The 23,269-nt window shown below is 43.2% G+C and overlaps 1 protein-coding gene across 4 annotated transcripts in view; it reads left to right on the top strand.

Annotated features, from left to right (window-relative positions):
• Window positions 1-1,559: 1,559 nt before the first annotated feature.
• The window catches only part of zbtb46 (zinc finger and BTB domain containing 46), a 63,386-nt gene continuing 41,676 nt past the window's right edge, over window positions 1,560-23,269 (top strand). Inside the window, exon 1 of one of the 4 annotated variants that reach the window (XM_082518886.1) lies at window positions 1,560-2,101. The gene's annotated coding sequence lies outside the window, so the exon portion shown is untranslated. Of the gene's footprint in view, window positions 2,102-3,565; window positions 3,652-23,269 lie in introns of those variants that run through there. The other 3 variants (XM_082518885.1, XM_082518888.1, XM_082518887.1) reach the window with 3 other exon arrangements.

Raw genomic sequence — 23,269 nt, 5'->3', positions numbered from 1 at the left:
AACAGAAGTGCAGAAGTTAAAGAATTGAAAAGGGGAGGTGGGTGGGGCATGTAAACAAGAATGAACAGCTTGTAGAACTGGAGGAACATATATAGATAAGAACCGGAAGGAGTGTGTTTGGAAACATTGGTCCCACTCCTGAAATTCAGACTTTATCTCCAATTGCTGACCATGACGAACCCTATATGACCAAAGTGTAGCCATGTTTTGATGGCTGGTCCCAGAAGGATAGCACGCCGCGTCACAACGTTCAGATTATCTAACTAAACATGACAATGATTTCACTGTACTTGACTGGCCTCCATAATCACCAGATCTCAATCCAACAGAGAACCTTTGGGAGGAGGTGGAACAGGAGATTCACATCATGGATGCACAGATGACAAATCTGCTGCTCTTGGGCTAAAACTCTCTGAGCAACCTTCCCTCCTTGTTCAAGCTACTTAAGACTCAACTAGGTGCTGGAAAGAATTTATGCAGTTCTGATGGTAAAACGGCGTCCAACCCAGTACTTAATAAAGCGATTAGTGAGTCTATAGTAAAATGCGATGTAAACAGTTCTTGTATTTGTTGTAGCTCTACAGCATAGAATACCACATGAAAAGGATGTTTGAATAGTGGAAGATGTTGGGATGAATCTTATAACTGAAGCAGAAATACACAGTGTCAGGTTTCAGAGTTTGTATTGTACCAAATGCTATCTACACACCTATGAATGTGAAAGTCAGTGTAATACATGTCAGCCAGTCGGCCAGCACAAGTTGGACTGCGATGCCCTGCCTGATCTTATGACACCTGCAGTTTATCTCAACACCCTTTGGAAGCATCTGACTCCAGGTCCAGCTGGACTAAACAAGAGTTTTCAGATAAATAAATAAATAGACAAACAAGCCCCACCTCCTAAGAGTATGTTCCTCAGAATAGCAACATCTGTGCTTTTGCATTTTGAATGAATTTGTTTTAGTAGTAACAGAGTATTTTTACATTGTTGTATTGACGTTTTTACGCCAATAACAACAGCAAAAAAAGTCCTTCTTCCGTGTCTGAGAATTTTCATCTGTTCAGTCAGTCCATCTGTTGACTCTAAACCCACCGATACAGACCTGTACTTTAACGGGAAGTACACTACATTCCAATAAATGCACTGTTTGTTTTGGACTAGCACAGAACTTCTCACATATGTCCCCCCTACCTTTTGTGTTAAATGTTTGCCACCTCATAATTTTCCCCAGAACTTAAAGGCATGCAATGAGAAGAAGAAGAAAAAATCCATCATGTGTGAAAAGGAGAGCTCAGGCCGAAAGTGGAATTACCCCTGACTTTTTGCCAAAAAAGAGACACTTGCAGGCCTGAGCATCACATGTCTGTCATAGGTGTTTTCCAGTCAAACTGTGTCAAACTGCAAAAGCCACTCTTGTTTTTGTTTTGTTTTGTTTTTGACTGATCGGTGTTTTCTTGTTGTTGCCACAAGAGGGGGTAAGTTACAATAATCCCCCGGTCACTACTGAGCCCTATGGCAACAGACGCACAAGCTAGAAGACCCACGGGGGCTCATCACAGCCCCACTGCTTACATCATAACGCATATTATTATTACTATTATTACTACTATTATTATTATCATCATTTCGGAATCCGTTTCGGAATCATTTCACATTAAATGGATATAGGCTACACACAGTGCATTCACGCTGTCTCATTTCCTGACTGTCCAGAGAGACAGCGAGAGGAGATACGGGGACACGGAGAGAGAGAGAGAGAGAGAGTGTGTGTGTAGGGTTAGAACTGAGAGAAGGGGAGAGAGAGCGAGAGAGAGGGAGAGAGATAGACATGCACAGAAGAGGAGGAGGAGGGGGAGGCTCCTGATACCAAGACACGGAAAAGCAGGGGAGGGAAAGAGAGAAAGAAAAAGGGGCTGGTGGAGGAAGAGGAGCGGGGAGTTGGAGAAAACGGGGAATAAGACTTACAGAGAGCATACAGAGGAGAGGAAGGAGAGTACCTAGTGCTTTGGACATCCCCTCCTTTCTTCTCTTAGGCTGTCACACCAGATTGGACTCCGAAGGACCGACACCACGTCCACCCCAGACCCCATGGGGTAACAGGTATGTCTGACTTCCTTATATTACTAGTAGCCCTTTAAAAAAAATACAGCGTTCAGCCTCTCTCCCTTTGGTAACAGGTTTAAGATTTCATTGAGACGCGGCGGATATCGCAATATTTCCATGGCTTCAGGCTCTATCTTACCAACAATTAGTTTTCTGCCTCACGGAGCCATCGCGTCTACAGCTGATAGTTGGTGGGCGCACAGGTTGGAGACATGACACAATGCAACTCTTCACAAATCGTGGCGCTATAGTAGTTGGCCATCGGAAAAGCTACTGTATGAAGGCCTGTCTGTCTGTTTTTTATTTCTTTCTGTTTTTTTCTCTCTCTCAGTGCTTTTTAGTCTAGTCCGTCGGCATCATGTTAGCCACGCAGAGTGCATTTTGACAGCGATATACCCGACCGAGTGAGCAGGCAACAGTCTGAAAGTACGCCTACCTGTTCCATACGTGACAGCCAGCTGTCTATTGCGCTTGTTGATATTTGGAGAAGCTGTAATTTGTTGAATGGATACGCATATTAAAGCCATATTCCACACATTAGGCGGCGAATTATTAAACAGATAGACCAAAAAAATCTATTCCTGTCCACTTTGCTGTGTTTTTCCACATGTGTTTGAATATACTACCAAACTGCTTCAAATCCAAATGAATATTACTAGTATAAATGGGTAGTAAAATATACTTTTTTCATTGTTAGCGCGCAGGAAGAAAATGCAGTTTCCAGTTTGCGTAATTTACGACTGGTTTTGAATAAAAACCATGCACCACTTAGTCAAACGTGTCCTTTTGACTTTTCGGAAAAGCCCATCTTTTAGGTTAGGCAGGTGTATGTGACACTTGCCGACACATACGTAATTTTTCTCTTGGGGTTCGTGTCAGCTCCTCGAGTTTGACGAAACCACCGGATCCTGCTGAAATTTTTTACAAAGTTTTGAAAAGCATGACACGATATCGCCACACTGATTGGGGTGTGGGAGGATTGTGAAGCGCACACGCCGTACCAGAAAATACGAGTGATGCTCCGTACAGCCGTCTGGAGGGGATTCAAAATGAAAGCGCTCTGAGTCTGGAAGACAAGGGCTTAAACCCTCCTCCTTCTCCCCTCGATTAACCTCCGTTTGGGGGATTTCTCCAGCTGGAAATTTCTGCTGCGTCAACACCCAACCCTAGAGTACCAGACAAGACAGAGGGGGGATTTTGTTTGCAGATGGTGCTCTTGGGTATTTTTTTTCTTCTTCTTTTCTTTTTTGTAATTGTTGAGGTACAGCTGATCATCATCTGATCCGCGTTGAGAGTTGAAAAGAGAGTGGCGTCAAGTGTTTTCTGTTTATTAAAGCTGAAGCGTCTCTCCCGCTCGGTCTGTCTCCAGCGCTGTGGGTACAGTGTATGTCTGCTGTCTGTGTCTGCCCTCTCAAACCGGTCAGTTCCGTCTTCCTCCATTTTCTACCATGCTTACCATGTGAGAGGGGAACAACCCCACTTCATTCACGCTCTGTAAAGAAAACGGCGGTGGGCCCCTAGCTGTTGTGCATCCCCTGCACAGCCAGGTGAGCGCTCAGCAAAGAGATCTGTGCATTGCTCTAATCACTGTCCATTATCACAGGGGATTTCAAACTTTAATATAACATAGGACAAACTTAGACTGACGCTGGGATTTATTCCTCATGAGATTATTTTAATTGTTTCATCTTGTTATGTATAACCTACATCAGTTAAAGCCTGTTTTTCAGAATAGGCAGAAGCAAAGTTACAAGTTACAAAAGTCAGCGAGAGAAGGCTGAGAAGACATACTTGGGCTTTTTTGTGCTAACACAAATCAAACAAAAACACTGCAGATTTAAATCGTGCCCTTTTGGCTTATAGCTTTGTAATGCCAGTTAGATCTAGGTCTTTTCCTCTGTTTGACATCATCTAACTGGATCTCTGGGATTAAGAGACCATCAAGCCATTTTTCCAAATTGTCTTAGGCCTCTCTCTGGATTTGTCTGGTTACTTTGTCCTTCCTACTACTCAGTTAAGAGTTGGCGCTTAATATGATAAATCCTCCAAAGTCTTTTATTCAGTAATTCAATTACTGTAGGCTTGTCTGTGTGTGTGTTTGTGTGTTTGCATGCATGCCATGCACATTTTGCAAAGTCCTCATGAGGAGTTGAAAGCCTAATTATCTTCTTTTAATGCCTACAATCCTCAGCTGTTCTGGCATTCAAACACATTTCAATATGCCATCCATACTGTCACCTTAGCTTCTTCCACAATCCTGTCTGTGGGTCCTGACATGACATCCCAGTGGGGCTGCTTCCCTAAAGTGGGGTTGTGTAGTATCATTATTGAGAACAGTGAATGTCAGTGTTTCTGTGTGTGTGTGTGTGTGTGTGTGTGTGTGTGTGTGTGTGTGTGTGTGTGTGTGTGTGTGTGTCTGCACCTCCATCTGTGTGTTCCACGGGGAGAATATAATACAGACCAAGACAACAGTTACAAGGATGAGTGGAGGAGGAGTGTAGGCGAGATCGGCCGAAAGATGGAAAAAATATTAGCTGCGCGTGTTCTTGTGGGACTGCAAAGCAGGATTTGAAGCACTTTACACTTGTGCATTCTCTCATGAATGGACCTTTTGAAGTTGATTAAACAAGATTAAGTGCATCAGCATGACTTTTCTGTCTTTTTCTCGGTTGAAACCAAAGTTTCCCATCGTGTTTGCTGGAGGCTGGCAGAGGTTGTTGCACTGAATAATATCCACACGCCGCAGCAGATTTTGGACATCTGTGGGAAACGGTGAGGGTGTGGCTGTGTGTGAATAGAGGGTGAGAAAATGAGAAGGAGGGCTCTTGGTTTGGGTGGTGGTCAGGTATGAAGCTCAAAACTATGGCCTCTTCATTGTGTGTGTGTGTGTGTGTGTATGAATGCAAGCCTGTAGCTGTGTAGGTGGTGCTCAGGTTGTGGGCTGAACTGTGTGGTAGCGAGTTGGTCGACTTCAGCTACGCAGACCCTGGGGATGTAGTGTACTACACCCTCACAACATCAAGCGTGTGTTCATATAAACAGTGTGGCAATACTCTAAACAGTAAGTTTATCTAATTTACAATACATTTTCCCAAAAGATAGAAGGATCAGTGCTCCACAAAGACACATATATCCCTGTTAACAACCTTGTACTTGATTCATCTCCCTGTCTCTATCTCTCCCTGCCAGTTTTCTCAACCCGATTGCCCCTCAGAGCTTACTTGTTAATGGGAACACCTGTTTGGTTAATTCACTGCAAAATGAACCACTTACTCTGGCATGTACATGTCTTACATGACACAACACATCTCTCTGGAGTTTTGTGACAACTCTGTTTCCTACCTGTTACATCGTGGATATTATAATTCTCACATCTATTTCATTTTTAGACAGTTTGGCACATATTAACCCCCCACCTGCCCCTACCCATATCTCTACCAGTTCCATCCCCCCATTTCGTAATAGCTCCCGAGGCCCTTTAGCTTAACTGGTTCTATAGCTCATTGTGCAGGGATGAATACAGGTGTTCCTAATCCCCATAGGGTTACACGGATGCTGTGGGGGATGTGTGTGCGTCCATGTATTTGTGTGTAACAGCTGGCTTCCCTTTCTACTCATTTGACATACTCTATCTGCCCCCAGCAGAGAGAACAGGTGAGTTTAATCCATCCCCACCCCAGACCCGCACACATGTGCAGAATTACTCCCTACCTCTCACATATATCTTAATATTTCATAGCGTTGTTTGCGCTCACAGGACGTCAATGAAAATAACAATCTGTTAAGTTCCTTTCTTTCGTTACTTTGTCCCTGAATTTTAAATTAAAAGGTCGTTTCCAGTTTTTAATCTTTTTTTTTGTCTTTTACACTTCAGAAGAAAGATTGAAGTCCTGAAGGAAAATTTTAATTTGATTGCTGCTAAAAATAAATGCAAGGGAATTTTGAAAATTTTTGCTTGGGAGCTGTTGATATTGCAAAACACCTTTTTGGATCACACATTCCTGAGAAAACAGATGACGGATTTCACTTTGCGTGCTCTCACCAGGGTGTGTTTTTCTTTTATTTAGGAATGTGGAGCAGAACGGCTTTTTTTCCAGGGAGCCATCATCACACAATGCTTATCAGCTTCATGAGCAATTTTCTGGAATTGGCAACATTATCTAACAGCAGTTATGAATTGCATCAATGCGTACATTCGGGCCAGCTTGTGAAAACCGATCAGATCCTCTCCATTATTTCGTCACCGCACTTCTAATTGTTGCTTTAATATTCTGTGCGTTTTCACTTGCTCGGAAGCTGTCAAAACAAAATTGCAACAAGTGAAGTGAAGATGGCAGTTTTGCACGTCAGGTAATGCAGGCCGGTTAGATAACAAACACATATTATCTTCCAGTTAGCATTCTGTCTGTTGGTAATAAACAAACAAGAGACAAAACAGAAATTATATCTGTTTTCTTATCCCTTTAAGCTTGCTTATTTACACTACATATTTCTCCGTCTCAGGCAGTTAGCAACTGTGCCCTTCATGTTTTTTTCCATTAACGCCTTTGGTGTTAAGCTACAGATTACCCCATGTTTTAGGATATTCTGACTCAAACTTTTATATCTCTGTGGGAAGTATGAAAAAAATCAGCTTTTTAGAGTTAATCTGTCTTTTTGCATCCAAGTTATTTAAAAAAAAGGACTGATCACAGTAATTTGCAAAAGAATGACACACAAGAACAACGTCTGCGTTATGAACCTGTGATACTGTTTCACCACTCTCTAGTAATGAGCTGACATGGGACTGATTAGCGTTGTTGTTCGCATGATTTGCTTTTGTTGACAAAAAACATATTTTATCTTACCCAGACTTTCTTACCTCTTTCTAGATGATTAAATGATTTCTGCCTCTTTTGCAAATTGTTTTACTCGTCCTTGAATATTTCCAATTGTCACTGTTTTTGGCTCAGTGTCATATGTATATATGCTGGGTAGGCCGTCCTTAATGCATAATCATTACCTGGCGTGGATGAACTGGTAAACCAGTGAGAAAATACAGTCTGCACGAGCGCGCTCGCTCAGTTGAATTATTTTATCAACAAGATAGTTGGCGTCCTCGTCTCTCCACTTTGCAGAAAGGTCACCATCTCCTTAGTCAAATTTATATAAGCCATTAGAAACTTGAAGGTTTTTGGGCTTAGAAAAACCTCTTTGTTGAGGTCTGGAGTTTGCAGACTGTTGAAAGCTTCATATAAGTACATGGTTGTTAGTTGTTATTTTCCCAGTGAAAGAGTTTGTCTTTTATACACATAGTGTGAGCATTTGATGAGAAATTGAGCGGCTTTGAGCAAATACATCTTTAGAAACAGTCAACTAGCCTCGGGCTCTGGCTGGTGAGAGATTTCCATATCAAAGCTCAGGTGAGAGAACGAGACAGGGGAGGCAGAGCGAGGAAGGAAAAGAGGGAACGTGAAGGAGAGAGAATGGAGAGGGGGGTGACTGTCTTGGAGGAGGGGTGGTGGTGGTGATGAAACAGACATTCATTCCAAAAGCGCTCTAGCCCTTGTTATTCTGTCGCTTTTTTTTTGTGCAGCACAGTTTAGTCTGTGTGTGTCAGTGCTGTCTGTCTCAATCTAAACTCCTGCATAAAAAAACACACACACGCAGAAAGGAAGGTTGGCAGGACTCAAATACAAACCAGCACCTTTCTGTACTCAAATAGCACACAAAAACTGTCTCTACAACCTTATGTTGACTGGCTCTGACCGCAGAAACAGTGTGTGGAGCAGAGAATGGTTTTCTCCCACTAATACTGAATAACATCTGACCTGTAAGCTTCTGCCAATATTTGGATCTCAGTTTAATATTAGTACTGTAGCATAGAGCCATCATTTTCCCTGGAACTATTTCTCTTCTTTAGCTATAAGTATCAGACCTGACCCCATGGAATTGATGGCGACACTCTAATTAATGGATAGAGTTTTCGTTTGACGCTTTCAAAGATGTGTGTGTGCCTCCGTATGTGTGTGCGTGTTTCTGACGAACATTATTCAGCTTTGTAGAGTTTTGTAATCCAGCCATGGACTCAGGCTAGAGTGCTAAAGTGCTGCTAACAAGGCCTGTTTAACATTCTCTCCCCTGCTCAACATACAATTATTCCACTTCGCTGCCATTAACATGTACAGTAGGACTGGGCTTTTAATTGGCCTGATATGACTAATGCCAGATCAACTTGGATTTGCTAATTAGTTTTTGCTTTAAAAGTGCCATCAGGACATGAAATATTCATTGATGTGAGGTGGAGCGAGGACTGTGGGTGGTATTAGTGGGATATTAGTGGTATAGGCAGGCTGCTCGAATGTGCTGGGAGAAGAGATTGAACCTACGTTGGCCTGTTGTGGTCGGTTATTCATACTTTGGGTGAGGTGTTAGTTTTTTCGTCATAATTTCAGACACCCACACACACACACACACAAAGAGAGACACGCACACAGATTCGTTGCGCACACCACCTCCTTTCTCAACATCACAAGGCCACCTCGTCGTCTCCAGCCTCCACCTCTTCTCTCTTTCTCTCCCGCTCTCACTTCCCCCTGTGCCCTTCTCCCCCTTCCCATTATTTCATCTCCTATTTTTTTCTTCTTGCCTTCTCATCTCACATCCTCTTCTCTCCTAACCTTTCTGCGTTCCTTCACTTTGCCCTAGCCCCCCGTCGTCCCCGCGCCCACCTCCCCTTGCTCCGTCCCAGCTGTATCAACCTGACTTTTTTCTCTCCAGGCCTCTTCTTCCTCATCCTCTCCCTCCACTTCCTCCTCCTTCTCCAAATTCTCCTTTTCTTTTTTTCCCCTCCCACTCCTTAATCTTCCACCTCTCCTCCTCCGTCTCTCCTCCACCACCCCCTCCTCTGCTGTAAGTGGGCCAGGTGCCTCATGTGGCCTCCCCTACTCCATTTCTCATTTTTACCCTCCCTCTACTCCTTTTCTCATTTTTACCCTTTCTCTGTTCCCTTTCTCATTTTTATCCTTCCCCTTGACCCTAGCGCATATTTATACATTCTGTTAATATGAAAAGTTGCAGGGTCCAGTTTTCTGCCAAATACACCAACAGACTTAGCTCAGATGCGGTATTACCTGTGAAGATAAGCCGTTCAACTTGCAGTAAGTTTTCTGTTAGGACTGGAGGAAGTTATTTCACTTCAGAAAGGTTTTAACAAAGCTTTTTTTTGTTGTTCCAAAACCACATCCTTTGTGTGTTTACATGTGAAATTCATAAATCAACGAAACAAGTGGACCTTTGTCATAGTGGCCGTACATTTTATGGGCTCTTCGGTGTCAGTGTAGTTCCCTTTATGAACAAAAGAGGTGAAGCCAATCCACATGGGAACAGAAGTGAGTAGGTTCACATCCCTTTTTCGGTGGCAAGGGGCAAATTTCCCCAACGGCCCTGTCACCACTCTTTCCAACACCGCATTTTCAAACATGTACGGGCACACACACTAACTGAAACATGCATATGTAAGCGTCATTGTTGCTGTCTTTTTGTTCTCTTCTAGCACAGTGAGATGGCATTGAGCTTTTCACCTCTCTCTATTTTTTTTCCTCACTCTTCCTCTTTTCACTCATTGCCATTCTGTCTGCCTTTGTCTGTAGCTGGCTCTATCCCCGTGCCCTCATCTTTTTTACTCTATCTTTTTCACCCCCGCATCCCTCCCTCCCTCCTGTCTTGTATCTCACCTCCCCCCTCCTGGTTGTTTTGGTGTGTGTGCTGGTGTGTCATGAAGGGGGTGGCAGTTGATTGGTGGTTGGTGGTTTGGACAGACACCTGATACTGGCACTGGCTCACAATGTGGGAATGTGTGACTTCTTCAAAATTAGGTTTCCGTGGTGGGTGTTGTCCTTAGCGATGGTGAGCACCATGGTGAGAGTTTACACAGTGGTCCTTTTGTCCTTCCCTCGCTCATTGTGTTTCTTATGCCTTCTTCTCTTTATGAATTTACAGTTCTTTCCATTGCTGTCTGGGGGTCGGGGAGGTGGGCGGGCAAGCAGTAGTTCCAAAAGCCTGCAAGCCATGGCAGCAGTCAACAGGTGACAGTCAGCGTCACGTTCAACTTAACGCTGGCTGAGTGAAGAGACAGACAGATAAGGAGGGAGGGGGTGACAGAAAATGAGGTATCAGGACCGAAGTGAGGATTGAAGTGAAGCGTTTGTCTGATCAAGCCTCACTTTTCGTCAGTCACAGTGGACATAATGGCCTTGAGCCACTCTTCCGTCAATGCAAATGTCCTTTAAAATGTCCCTTTTTTATAAAAAACAACAACAACAACAACAAAAAAAAACAATTACATTCCAACAAAAGAAACTTTACTTGAAACTTTACCTTAAATCCACTTCTTTTTTTTGCCAGAAGCTTTCGGAGGTATGCCATTAAAATGGAGCAGTTACTCCATGCACAGCACAGCAGCGAAACAAGGAAGACAACGAGTGTAATTGATTTTGTATCTTTGCTGATTACTCTAAGAATTTAGTCAGAAGAGGAGCTGCAGCCTTTTTGTTGAAGAGGTAGAGCCTCCATATCGATGCTATGCATTGACTAATGCCTGTGGTGATACCCTGTGTCATGTACTAAACTCTTAAGTCTTGTGGACTTAACACTAAGTGTTTAGTTCTCCAGAAGTCCACTAAGCAGTGCAGTAGATGAGAAACCTAATGAGTCTATACTGACGGTTTTCCATACTCCCTCCTTCTTCTTTTGCAGCTTGAAGGCTACTTTTTTCCACCTCCTTCCATTTCTGTTGCTTTTGTATTAGTTCCCTGTCTCTCCTCCTCTCTTTCCGTTCTCTTACATCTCCTGTCTCCCTGCCTCTTTCTTACCCTTCACTGTCTCTTTTCTGACTCCAAAATGCGAGTCTCTCTATATTTAGATACTCTTCTCCTCTCCCCTTGATTTCTCTCCCTTTATCTCACCTCCTTTTTTTTTCTGCCGTTGAAGGACAGATTTGCAAAAGCACTCCAAGATTCATCAGTGTTGTATAGCAGCTGCTTTTTGATCAGCTTGATGAGTGACAACACAGCCCCGGGCTATTATATACAAATGTGTTTTTATAAACGCTTCGCTCACTATATGTAAATCCCAGAGCTGCTCAGTAGTACAGTTAGTTTTGGGAGTGTTAGTCACGAGTGAATATTGTATGTGGAGTGCTAAGCTAATACAGTACAATGATGTGTTTTGTTTTTTTTTAATGTTTAGTTTTATGTGCGCTCCAGAGTGTTTGTGAATAAGATTAGCAGGGAGTAAAGTCTCGTAATATTTGCTCAGGGTGATGCAGGGTATGCCTGTTGAACCTGTGAGTACACACTTAAGCTGTCGTGGGTTTTTTTTTTTTTTTGCTCCCCTCTTTGCGTGAGCTCATTGTAAGCTGTGGCCCAGTGTGGATTTGAGAAAGATGCCTCTGTTTGCTGTCTGACAGAGCGACAGTCTCACCAAGTTACCCTAACACACACAGACACACTTTCTGGACGCCCGCCTCGGCACCAGATAGCGACTGGCCACCAGCAGTGAGTCACCATCATTCAGTCATTCAGCTGTACATCGAAAAACCACACACTCCAACAAACAACAATTAGCTTTCAGCTGTCAGACATTTCAGACATGTAGTCCTTGAGGCCTACTATACAACGTGATTTTTTTTTCTTTTCTTTTTTTTTTTTACGTTGTCTTCCTCCTCTCCTGGTAACCCTTTGTCTCATTTCCTCCTCACTGTTCACTTGCTTTATGTGTGTATATGTGTGTGCTTGTGTCCTAGTGTGTGTTCTTGCCTGAGACCTTTGGAGCTGGTGGCTGCAGTGACTGTTTTAACAGCTCGGGAACAGCCTGCTTGTGTTCTTTGTGGTGCAGTCATGTACAGTCGTGTCTAGCTGAGTCGTGACAGGTTGCTTTTTTGCTGTGACAGGTTTTGTGTTAAGACCTATGAGAGGGTCTGGACAACCACACACACACACACAGCGAGTGGCTCGCTGGCATGGAGAGGAAGAGAGAGAGAGAGATCAGAGTAAGTGTTAAATGTGAGTTCTGAGCCAGTCCGTAGCCTTATATTGTCATCATCGCTCTGGCCACAAAGCCATTTGGTGCTTTTGAAAACAGAACTGAGATTTGCCAAAATAAGAGAAACTAGAGGAGACGAGATGAGGGGATATAAAAACAAGCCCAGGGGAGAAGAGTACAATAAATGAAAATTATGCCTTTTAAACAACTTGAGTCATCAATTTTGTAATTTTATTTCGTTTGGGCTTTATTGTGACAGGGTGGTTTGAGAGTGGACGAGAAAGTTTAAGCGGGGTGAAGATACGCAGCAAATGGCTCGGGGTAGAATCAAATCTTGGCCTCTGCAGCACATATTTTACCTGCTCAACCCAGTGAGCACCCTACTGTAGTTTTGTTTTTTAGTAGCTGCTGTAGTCCAACTCATTAATGGGTAGAAGTCAAACAGCAGAATCTCTTGCTTCTTTTATGTCGAGTTTTGGCCAAGCTTAACCTTTTGTGCAAGGAAACATACAGTGGGGCAAAAAAGTATTTAGTCAGCCACCGATTGTGCAAGTTCCTCCAGCTAAAATGATGACAGAGGTCAGTAATTTGCACCAGAGGTACACTTCAACTGTGAGAGACAGAATGTGAAAAAAAAAATCCATGAATCCACATGGTAGGATTTGTAAAGAATTTATTCGTAAATCAGGGTGGAAAATAAGTATTTGGTCAATAACAAAAATACAACTCAATACTTTGTAACATAACCTTTGTTGGCAATAACAGAGGTCAAACGTTTACTATAGGTCTTTACCAGGTTTGCACACACAGTAGCTGGTATTTTGGCCCATTCCTCCATGCAGATCTTCTCGAGAGCAGTGATGTTTTGGGGCTGTCGCCGAGCAACACGGACTTTCAACTCCCGCCACAGATTTTCTATGGGGTTGAGGTCTGGAGACTGGCTAGGCCACTCCAGGACTTTCAAATGCTTCTTACGGAGCCACTCCTTTGTTGCCCGGGCGGTGTGTTTTGGATCATTGTCATGTTGGAAGACCCAGCCTCGTTTCATCTTCAAAGTTCTCACTGATGGAAGGAGGTTTTGGCTCAAAATCTCACGATACATGGCCCCATTCATTCTGTCCTTAACACGGATCAGTCGTCCTGTCCCCTTGGCAGAAAAACAGCCCCATAGCATGATGTTTCCACCCCCATGCTTCACAGTAGGTATGGTGTTCTTGGGATGCAACTCAGTATTCTTCTTCCTCCAAACACGACGAGTTGAGTTTATACCAAAAAGTTCTACTTTGGTTTCATCTGACCACATGACATTCTCCCAATCCTCTGCTGTATCATCCATGTGCTCTCTGGCAAACTTCAGACGGGCCTGGACATGCACTGGCTTCAGCAGCGGAACACGTCTGGCACTGCGGGATTTGATTCCCTGCCGTTGTAGTGTGTTACTGATGGTGACCTTTGTTACTTTGGTCCCAGCTCTCTGCAGGTCATTCACCAGGTCCCCCCGTGTGGTTCTGGGATCTTTGCTCACCGTTCTCATGATCATTTTGACCCCACGGGATGAGATCTTGTGTGGAGCCCCAGATCGAGGGAGATTATCAGTGGTCTTGTATGTCTTCCATTTTCTGATGATTGCTCCCACAGTTGATTTTTTCACACCAAGCTGCTTGCCTATTGTAGATTCACTCTTCCCAGTCTGGTGCAGGTCTACAATACTTTTCCTGGTGTCCTTCGAAAGCTCTTTGGTCTTGGCCATGGCGGAGTTTGGAGTCTGACTGTTTGAGGCTGTGGACAGGTGTCTTTTATACAGATGTTGAGTTCAAACAGGTGCCATTCATACAGGTAACGAGTGGGGGACAGAAAAGCTTCTTACAGAAGACGTTACAGGTCTGTGAGAGCCAGAGATTTTCCTTGTTTGAGGTGACCAAATACTTATTTTCCACCCTAATTTACGAATAAATTCTTTACAAATCCTACCATGTGGATTCATGGATTTTTTTTTCACATTCTGTCTCTCACAGTTGAAGTGTACCTCTGGTGCAAATTACTGACCTCTGTCATCATTTTAGGTGGGGGAACTTGCACAATCGGTGGCTGACTAAATACTTTTTTGCCCCACTGTATATGGGAACTTGATGCGCAACATATCACTGAAATGAACAAGTCACAAAAGTTAAAGAAAGTCCAATAATAATATCATTCAATAACTCTCTATAGTTGGATTTTTGAAGTTTAAAGTATTTCACCGAGTGCCCTAGAAAGGGTTAACGCTACGGCACCCAGCACCACTTTTGTTATTCTTTTTCTATGTTTGATGTGGAAGTACAGTACTTAACTCCCTGCGCAGAGTCTAGGTTGGATGATATGTTAAATGTTTCCAACTGGGTGGGTGCTGTCAGTTCAAAAACTGGTGACTGCCAATATATTCACAAAGGTGTGAATGTGGTGTGTGTGTGTGTGTGTGTGTGTGTGTGTGTGTGTGTGTGTGTGTGTGTGTGTGTGTGTGTGTGCAGGGAACCCCTACACCCATATGCACTTGCTTGTTGTAATCAAAGCAAAATCTCCTCTCAGATATTTGTTTGGTTTTAAACTGGACAAAACCAGTAAGCTTTGGGGGTCCAAGTGGAAGCTATAAGATGTTAGGAATCTTTGTACACTTTAACTATACAACCTTATATGTTATTCAATGATCAATATCTCCAACCAGTAACGTGCGGCAGTTGTTGCTTCTGTTAGCTCACATGCTTGTCTGACATGAGAACAGAGACTTTCACACCGGTTCTTTGTTCTGCAGTACTTAACATCAACTATACAATGCCAGGTCTCCGCTGCACTAGATTTGCCATTCAGAATCTCGCTTTCAATCTGTCAGCGTCTGTGTACAACTGCAGCTCGACACAACAAAAAGGAGACACTGCGCAGCTATTCAGCAGTTGCATTTTACAAGTTTGGTATGTACCAAGAGGCAGGCGGCTAGATCGGCAGAATAAAGAGACAAAAGCATAAACAACAAATATCAAGTCTCAAAAAAAGCACCCAACACTAACAGAGCCCTAAATTCAAAGTCATAAAGGGTCTTTGGGATGAGCTTAACCTTCAACAGGGAGTGGTAGTGTCGTGATGGTCGCAAATCATTTGTTTGCAGGGAACAAATCTCCAAAAAGAATTATACATTCACTACATTCATCTTACTGCACAAGCAACTCGTTGTTTTTCTTCCACTTCTCTGTCAAACATAAAATCAAATCAGCGTCACTCACCACCTATGGCCAATGACAGCCAATGATGCATGTAAGGGCATGCTGTAAGCTAGCATATGATTGGCTAAGAATTAAACCTGGGACTAAGAGGATAAGCTTACAATGAATAAACAGAGGCTGAGAGCTGGGAAATGCCAGAAGTGTAGGACTGATGGAGTTGGTGAGTTAGTAGGTGAATGAGAGCCTCAGATAGGCTACCTCTTGGTCACGACAGAGTGAGGGACACATGCCGGAAATAACCACTGCAGTATACCGTATACTGACGCAGTGACAGGAGTGAGTTGGTGACTGAACCACAGCAAATATTTAACAATGCCCCCCTCACAAAAAAAGTGAAATTTCTCCCATCACCAGTAACTGACCTTACAAATTCTCTTTTACCAAATGGAAGTAAATCCCTGCAGCTCGTTCCCAAAATCATGTGGAAAGCCATTTCAGTAAAGCGGAGACTGAGGTGTTCACTAAGAACTATTAATGTTACATGTGTTGTGATCTGGCATCCACATATTTATGCAGTTATGCAGTACAGTTGGCCAAAGTTTAACTTGAAAGTCTGTTAGCAAAAGCTGTCTTCAAGTTTTCGTCTGCATAATTTTCTTTTTCTTTTTTTTTTGCTTCAGCTTGTGTTCCTTCCCCTGTATGACACACATGTAGAGATTTTGCAGTGATGGGTGTAAAGTAATTTTTTTCAATAGGACTGAAAATACAGAAATAACCTTGGTGTTTATAAAGAAAGAGGGAGAATTTATCTGTTCCAGCAGTCCAGATAATCTACTACTCTCCCTCATGAGGAAGGTAAAAGACACGATGCATTTGTGATCCATCAGAATGGATCACAAATGGGGCTGTTTTTCTGGAATCTTTTCTTAAATAAAGATTTCAAGAAGCCATGGACTAATCCTGCTATTAGACAATGCCAAACGCTAAAACCTGCACGTCCCATAAATTTCCTCAGACTATCAGGGGTTTGTGAATCAGCAGATGAGTCTCTGAACTATTCCAGTCATGAAACTTGGGTTTCACACCAACAGACCACATAAGGTGATGTGATCATTCTCACAAGTGACCTTCCCCCACCACCCCACCCCCATCTCTAATGCCACACTTACACCACTTGTCTCCACCCACCTAAAAAACCATAAACGAACACTTCCTGTTGGTGATTTCACTTCCACGTACACCGCAAACGTTTTTCACAAACCAGTAGCCTTTTCCCGTCTTTACCTGCACATGCATTGCAGGTGATTGTGGAAGATTCTAGCACTGGCTGTTAGATATTTGAATGAAACCTGCTCATTTGCAGCAATTTATTTATCAGGGTGCTCCCTCTGTCTGGCTAGTCCCGGTCCCCTTTCTGTTGATGACGGCGTGTATGGAAGAAACGACGCACTGTCTGGAGATCTGCTCTCATCCTCTCATGCGCTTCATATCCTCCCTTTCCTTTTTGTCTATCCTTGCTTCCTTTATTTCCAGCTCTCGCTTGTTTCTCCCTGTCCTCTCACCTTTCCTCCCTCCGGTATAGCCCTCTTTCGTTGTATTACAGTCCATGGCTGCTGCCTCCACCCCCCCAACCCCCCAAGCCTTGCGCTTCTCCCTCCCACTCCCCCCCCCCCCCCCCCCCTTTCATTTTGGGTTCTCCGACAGTGGTAATGAGATGTTTCATTATTTGCATTTCACAGCTTTTAATAGAGGGAGAATTTAGGCTAAGCCCCGGGTCGTCAGTCAGGGAGTTACCATGGGAGACATAGCAGGCTTAGGGGCCTAGAGAGAAAGATAGCCCAGAAACTACATTCACTCACACACACACACACACACACACACATCTTGGAGTGTGAAGGAGGAAGACACAGGAAAAAGACAACAGAGAGATGGTCACATGGATCTTCTCACCCTTTTTTTAAAACTCTAAAATAATAAGTAGTGTCACAGGTTGCAAGGCATTTAAGGTGAAGCTGAAACCCAGCCAGGGTATTTAAGGTAAAGGACATCAACACCAGTGTGTTTGAGTCACACCTCTTTCCCAGTCCATCCTTACTATGAGCGGATTTCCATTAGATCACTCTAGGCTTAACACCTGCCTGGCTGAAGGTGAGAATGCATGGTGCCGGAAAACGTCTGGAGCTGCTTAACCGTATAGATCAGTGGGACGGAATGATGGGAGGGTTGTAGAGGCTGATCTTTTTGGATGTGCAAAAAAAAACCCCAAAACAATAAGAAGAAATACAGGTAACTGCATGAAAGTCTTCAGGTGAAAATAAGGGAGGTGCGGGTATTGTTTTTGGTCAGTGTGTGCAAGGTGTGACCAAGGATGGAAAAGCAAGGGATGAAGGGAGTTTTGCTAAGTCTCCCTAAGCCTCCCGGATTCTCTTTGGTCCCTCTCCACATGACATGGCTATCCTTCTTTGAGTCAATCTCTTCCTCCACCTTGGCTCCTTGGATGCCGGCCAGTGAAACAGAGAGTGGGCAGAGAAAGGGAGAGTGAGGTAGAGGTGCAAAATGTGGCATGATTAGAGCTGGTGGGGAAGGTGGAGAAAATAAAGGTGGACAGATGGAGGGCGTGTGATAAAAGAAACAAGGGGAGAAGGGGAGAAAACACAGAAAACCTACAGGGAGATTTAAAGAAGTCAGAAACGGAGATAAAATGACAGACAAGAGATTAGCAATAGTTTTTTTTCAACTGACAATAAAGGAAAAAGCAGCTAAGAACAAGCCAGCTAATAGCTTTGTTGTTTTATTTTTTTTTTTCTAATTGCTTGCATGCCTGCCTGGGCCTGGCTCTGTGTCATATGCATGTGTTTGAGTATGTGTGTGTTATTTTTGTTCGTGCCCGCCTTGTTGATGGACTGCCACCCTGGCTTGTCCCGGAAGGCTGCCAGCTCCGTCGGATTGGGGATTAACCCCGGGATAATGGCCTTGATGCCCAGTTGAGTGGAAGCAAAGCTGTTTAAAAAATATTGGCTGCCTGAGTCACTCTCCCCTCTCTTCCTGTCTCCCCCTCTTTCTATCTTCTCTCTCCATCGTTCTAGCCTTGGCGTTTCTGTGATTCTCTGCTCTAGCTCTTTTTTTTTCTCTGTTTTTCAGTGGTCTTTATCTCTTCCATTCTCATCTCTCCAGCTCTACGTTTTTTTCCCTCTGTCTCCCTTTTGACTCTTCACCTTGCTCCGTTTTCGCGTAACCTCGTCCCGCATTCAACGCGACCTCTTGTAGGACCCTGATTTGTAAAGTGTTCACACATTCAGTTTTACATTGAAAATAATAAACCTTGAAATTCAATAGAACTTTTTTTGTTTTGTTTTTTAAGTAGTGGAAGCAGTAGATTTGAAACTAGAAAGTAACAGCTGCCCTGTGCCACATGTGTATGTAAGAACAGTGCCTCTATTGTTCAGCCGAATATCATTTTAATTCCCTTTATGCATGTTCTAATTTGTTCCAGTACTTTTCTCTCATTACGCAGAAAAAAAGAGTCCACTCACATTCAAATAAACAAATTCTTACTTCCTCTTATTTTTGTCGGTATTAGTGTCAAAAAGCCACGTAATATAAACAACTTAGTTTTATTCTACTTTGTTTGAAAGGTTAACACAGCACATAATCATTCAGTTCAGACCTGCCACCTCGGTTCCTTTTTCCACAGAAACTGCCTGCTCTGATATGATAGGGTGATGGTGCAAGTCAGTACTAGAAAATATGCAAAAAGGAGCGTGTTGCCTTTTTAGCTTAACTGATAAAATTCTGTAGCTCAGGCATGAAGCCGGGGTGGTTGACAGCATAAATGCCAGCTCTTGGCTACCGAGTCCCGCTTTGATATTCCTCTGCCTACCTCCTTATATTCATTCACTTCTTCAATCTCTGGCCAGTTTCTATTGCATCCTCCCCTGCTGATTGTCAAAGACAGCGCCAAGATAATGATAGGGATGTTAAATGGGGGGAATTCAGTGTAATAAGGCCTGCTTTTGTTTATGAATTAAATGAATTGATCTTGTATTAGTAAAGATAAGAGATCTATTGCAGCACTGTGCCCTTTGGCATGTATTCTGTAATCCGTGCTGTGCTATGTTCATTATTTTGAACATAAGTCTAATATTCGATCTCGTTTAGCTGCCGTTGGTCTCCATAGACTCTTGAAAGAAATATCTGAAACAACAATGTAAATGCAAAACACAGAAAAGTGGTGTAAATGAACCAAACGAATTTTATACGCGCAAAAACAAGTTCACGCTGTACTTTAAATGTTTTTAAAATGTTTTCACTCTCATGATTTGATCAGTTTGTGTTTTTTTCTCTTGATTTATTAATGGCTTTATTTATTTATTTATGTGGCCACTCAAAATGGGGGCTGTGTGAACTCTGTGTTCACTCGGTTTGACATGTCGAACTCATTTTATCAAATAATGAGCTGAATTGTTACATTTGTCGAGCAGAAGGCCACAATTTGAATTTGGAGTGATTAGCTGAGGGTGGCGGTTTTGCGAGCAGCACATTGGCCACTTAATGATAATTTGCCCTGACCAACTGGAAATCCTTTAATTCAAAATAAATACAACTGCAAACTGCCCAGATACTGCTAACATGCACATGAAGGAATTTTAAAGCCAGTTAATCTGTGTACCTGCTGACAGGAATGTTAATGACGGCTGAATCAACAAACACCAAAAGTAAAAGTGTGCTTTTGAGCGAGTTGTATTTGCTAAAATATGTCGTGCAATCCCATATTATCACCCTGTGCGAAGATGTTGCACATGTTGTAACTTCTTCATCCAGAGTGATGTGCGAATCCCTCGTGGAATCTCAGCGTTGGCCTGCCGTGAAAGCTCTGTGTTAAACCCTAGTACAAACAAAGTATCGCTCTGCCTTTGATCCACAAGGACCTTGCGCTCCGTCTCCCCTCGGTCCTGTGCGGTCAAGGAGGCAGAGAAGTGGCTCAGAGGGACAGGCTGCATTAAGAGAAACAGAAGAAGGAGGAAGCCCCATTCTCTCACTCCATCACACGTCTCATCTCTTTAGTCGTCTGGCTGGGGCCTAAAGTGACTTTGCCGTGATGTGACCAGGACAAACCGGTGTGATGCCATGACGGCTCTGCTAAGCGTGTGAACGTGGGTGTTTTTAGTTCTTGCATGTGTATTGTGTATTTAGGGGCAGGGACTGAATGTGTGTGCGTGTTTTGAGGGGAACGGTGCTTTTGATTTTGTATGTGCGCGCGCGCGCGTGTGTGTGTGTGAAGAAAGGAGGGGTTAAGGAGGACAGTCACTTTTGATTTGGCCTCAGAAGGGTGACAGGGACTTGGAGCTCCAGTGGCATGCTTTACTGAAACAATCTTCTCTGACCTCAAACAGGCGCACACACAGACTGTCAGCCTGCCTCCTGATGACTTGTTCCTTGCTTCTTTTTCATTATTTATTTTTCACTTTTGCAGTGAAATTTCATAGAAGGATGAAAAGCTTTTTCTTCCTGCTGTGTGACAAACATTAAAGCCTGAAAGCAGGCTTTAGTTTCTGTAGCCTTGGTGAGACTGCTAATGCTTTGGATGAGACGCAAAAGTCTCTGGCTCGCTCTCTGTATGGCTGATTGTTTGACAAGTTCATTTTACCTTGCCTTCCATTCTTGCATCAGATATATACAGTATATTTGAAAAAAGTAATGATTTAATATAACTGCAGGCTGTACTCATATTGTAGAAGGGATGGGTTTTGGTCTTGGTGATTCTGGGGTAAAAAGGCGGAGACCTTTAAGGAAGAGAGAAGCTACTATGAACACGATGTTTATGTGTAGCTCAGGATTGGTTCCTCTGGAAAAGGAGTCTTTGACTGGAGGGATTTGGACATGCTGAAATTAAACAAGCCAATTAGGCAAGCAAAGAGTTTAGAGGTCAAAGCGCTCTCCATTAAAGCTGCTTTTCTCTACCTAACGACTAACTCAGTATGTCTCGAGTCTGTTGAGGCAATAAATCTGATTATACCTCTCCCTTTCTTTCTCTTTTGCTCTCAGTCACTGCTGTTTGGGGTTTTTTCTTGTTTTACACTCCACTGGTTGCTGCTTTTGGTAAATCTAAGGCATCATTTAACATGTTTTGGGGTGCAATTCTAGCTGCGCGCTCACATTACGTTCAACCAAACTCAATGACACCTTTTTTGTACCTGGTCTATTGTATCAGAGCACTACCACAGGGCCATTATCATTAGATCTATGGACACCCATCACAGCAGAATATGAAAAGTCGCAACTATACGCTGATAAGGATTGTAAGCTGTATTTAAAATAAGTCAGATCAAATTACAATCACATTTTTTTCCCCCTCATCTCGTGGTGCGTAGCACTGATGCACGATATCTGTGTCAGACGTTTCTGACTTCTCTCAGTTATAGATGTGCAATGAATTTTGTTACAAACTGATTCCTGCACGGGCTGTAACTAATGGTTGTTTTCATCACCTGCTAATCTGCCGGCTTTTTCAACTTAGACGTTAATCCCTCTCTCTACACACCATTAAATAATAATGAACATTCCTATAGTGCAATTTTAGAAAGTCCAAGGTGATTCTTAAGATGTCCTTTGTCCAACTTTGATTTTAAAACCCAAAGAAATTTTGGTTAGTGTGACAAAGAAACACAATTTTTTTTAATTTCTTTTCCTTTTTTTCATGTTACTCATTCAGTCATCTTTGTAACACAGACGGAAACAGAGAGCTGGCTGATCCTAAATGTGTGAGCGAAGACATTATTGCTCCACCTAATGACTTGCTATAGCTGACTTCCTCTAAACTACCAACAAATCTATGTCTGAAATCGTGCTGACCGCTGCTGAACGGTGTGTGTGTGTGCTGTACAGTGACCCTTTATTTCTCCATCCATGTTGGTTGGGAGAAAAAAACGCCAGGCACAGAAACCACAGGAAGATATCTCAGTGAATAAATGACTCCTTTTGTGTTTTATCTGGCTCTGAGAGCAAGTCTATCTTATAGACTTGTCTATACAATTGGATGTGCCAGTGGCCCTGAGAGAAGAAGAGCAGAGGGATGAGGAGCAGAACAGCTATGTCTTTAAAGCTGCTCGGTTTGTCCTCAGAGGTGAGAGGTGAAGACTCTCAATACCTCTATCAGAGCAATGCAGAAAGGAAAAAATATTTCAAGGTTAAACTGCCAATAGATTTTTTCTGAGAAATGTGTGAGCTGGTGGATAAAAGCATTGCGTCAAAACGTACCTTTTGAGACTTTGAGGGACACTGTTATTCTACCTTCACATCCAACTTTCCTCCTCCTCGCAGTTTTTTTTTCCTCTCTGACGAACACCAATCACAGCGAAAGGTTTTGAGCGTGCTTTGCATTGATTGTTTTTTTTTTCTACTTGTGCAAGGCAGGCTTCACTAGTTGTCACCATCACTCCATCCACTTGTCCACTGCTGTTCATAGGAGGTGTGTTTGTCCAAGTGGACGTGGGAGACACTGTGGATTTATCTGATCTTACAAGCCATCAGGTTGAGCAGAGCTTTGCTAAACATGACCTGAAGTGTGCCGGCCCCCGAGCAAACGCTGCTGTCACCTTGGCCAACCCGAGCTGTCATCTCTTAGAATGGCCCATGAGAGTTGACAGCTGTGGCGTTCCCAAAACAAATCACTGCTGCGTTTGGTAACACTCTGCGTCCCCACGATTTAGCCCTCACCGAGACAAGAGCAGGAGCGGCGGCTGCTAATGCTCTGGCTAATGTACTGCCTGCATGTGTGGGTCTTCTTCTTCCTCTCTCTCCCTCTCTCTCCCTCTCTCTGTGTGCATGTACATGTTTGTATTTGAAAAATCTTAATGTGGTTTCTCTTTGTTTTCCTGCCACCTTATTCCCTGGTTCAACATAACGATGTTCACGTCTCCCTTTGTCTCCTTCTTCACTCCCCTCGCTA

Source organism: Aulonocara stuartgranti (genome assembly GCF_965226115.1).
Source record: "Aulonocara stuartgranti genome assembly, chromosome: 20".
Lineage (NCBI taxonomy): Eukaryota > Metazoa > Chordata > Actinopteri > Cichliformes > Cichlidae > Aulonocara > Aulonocara stuartgranti.
This window is presented reverse-complemented; position numbering and strand designations above follow the sequence as displayed.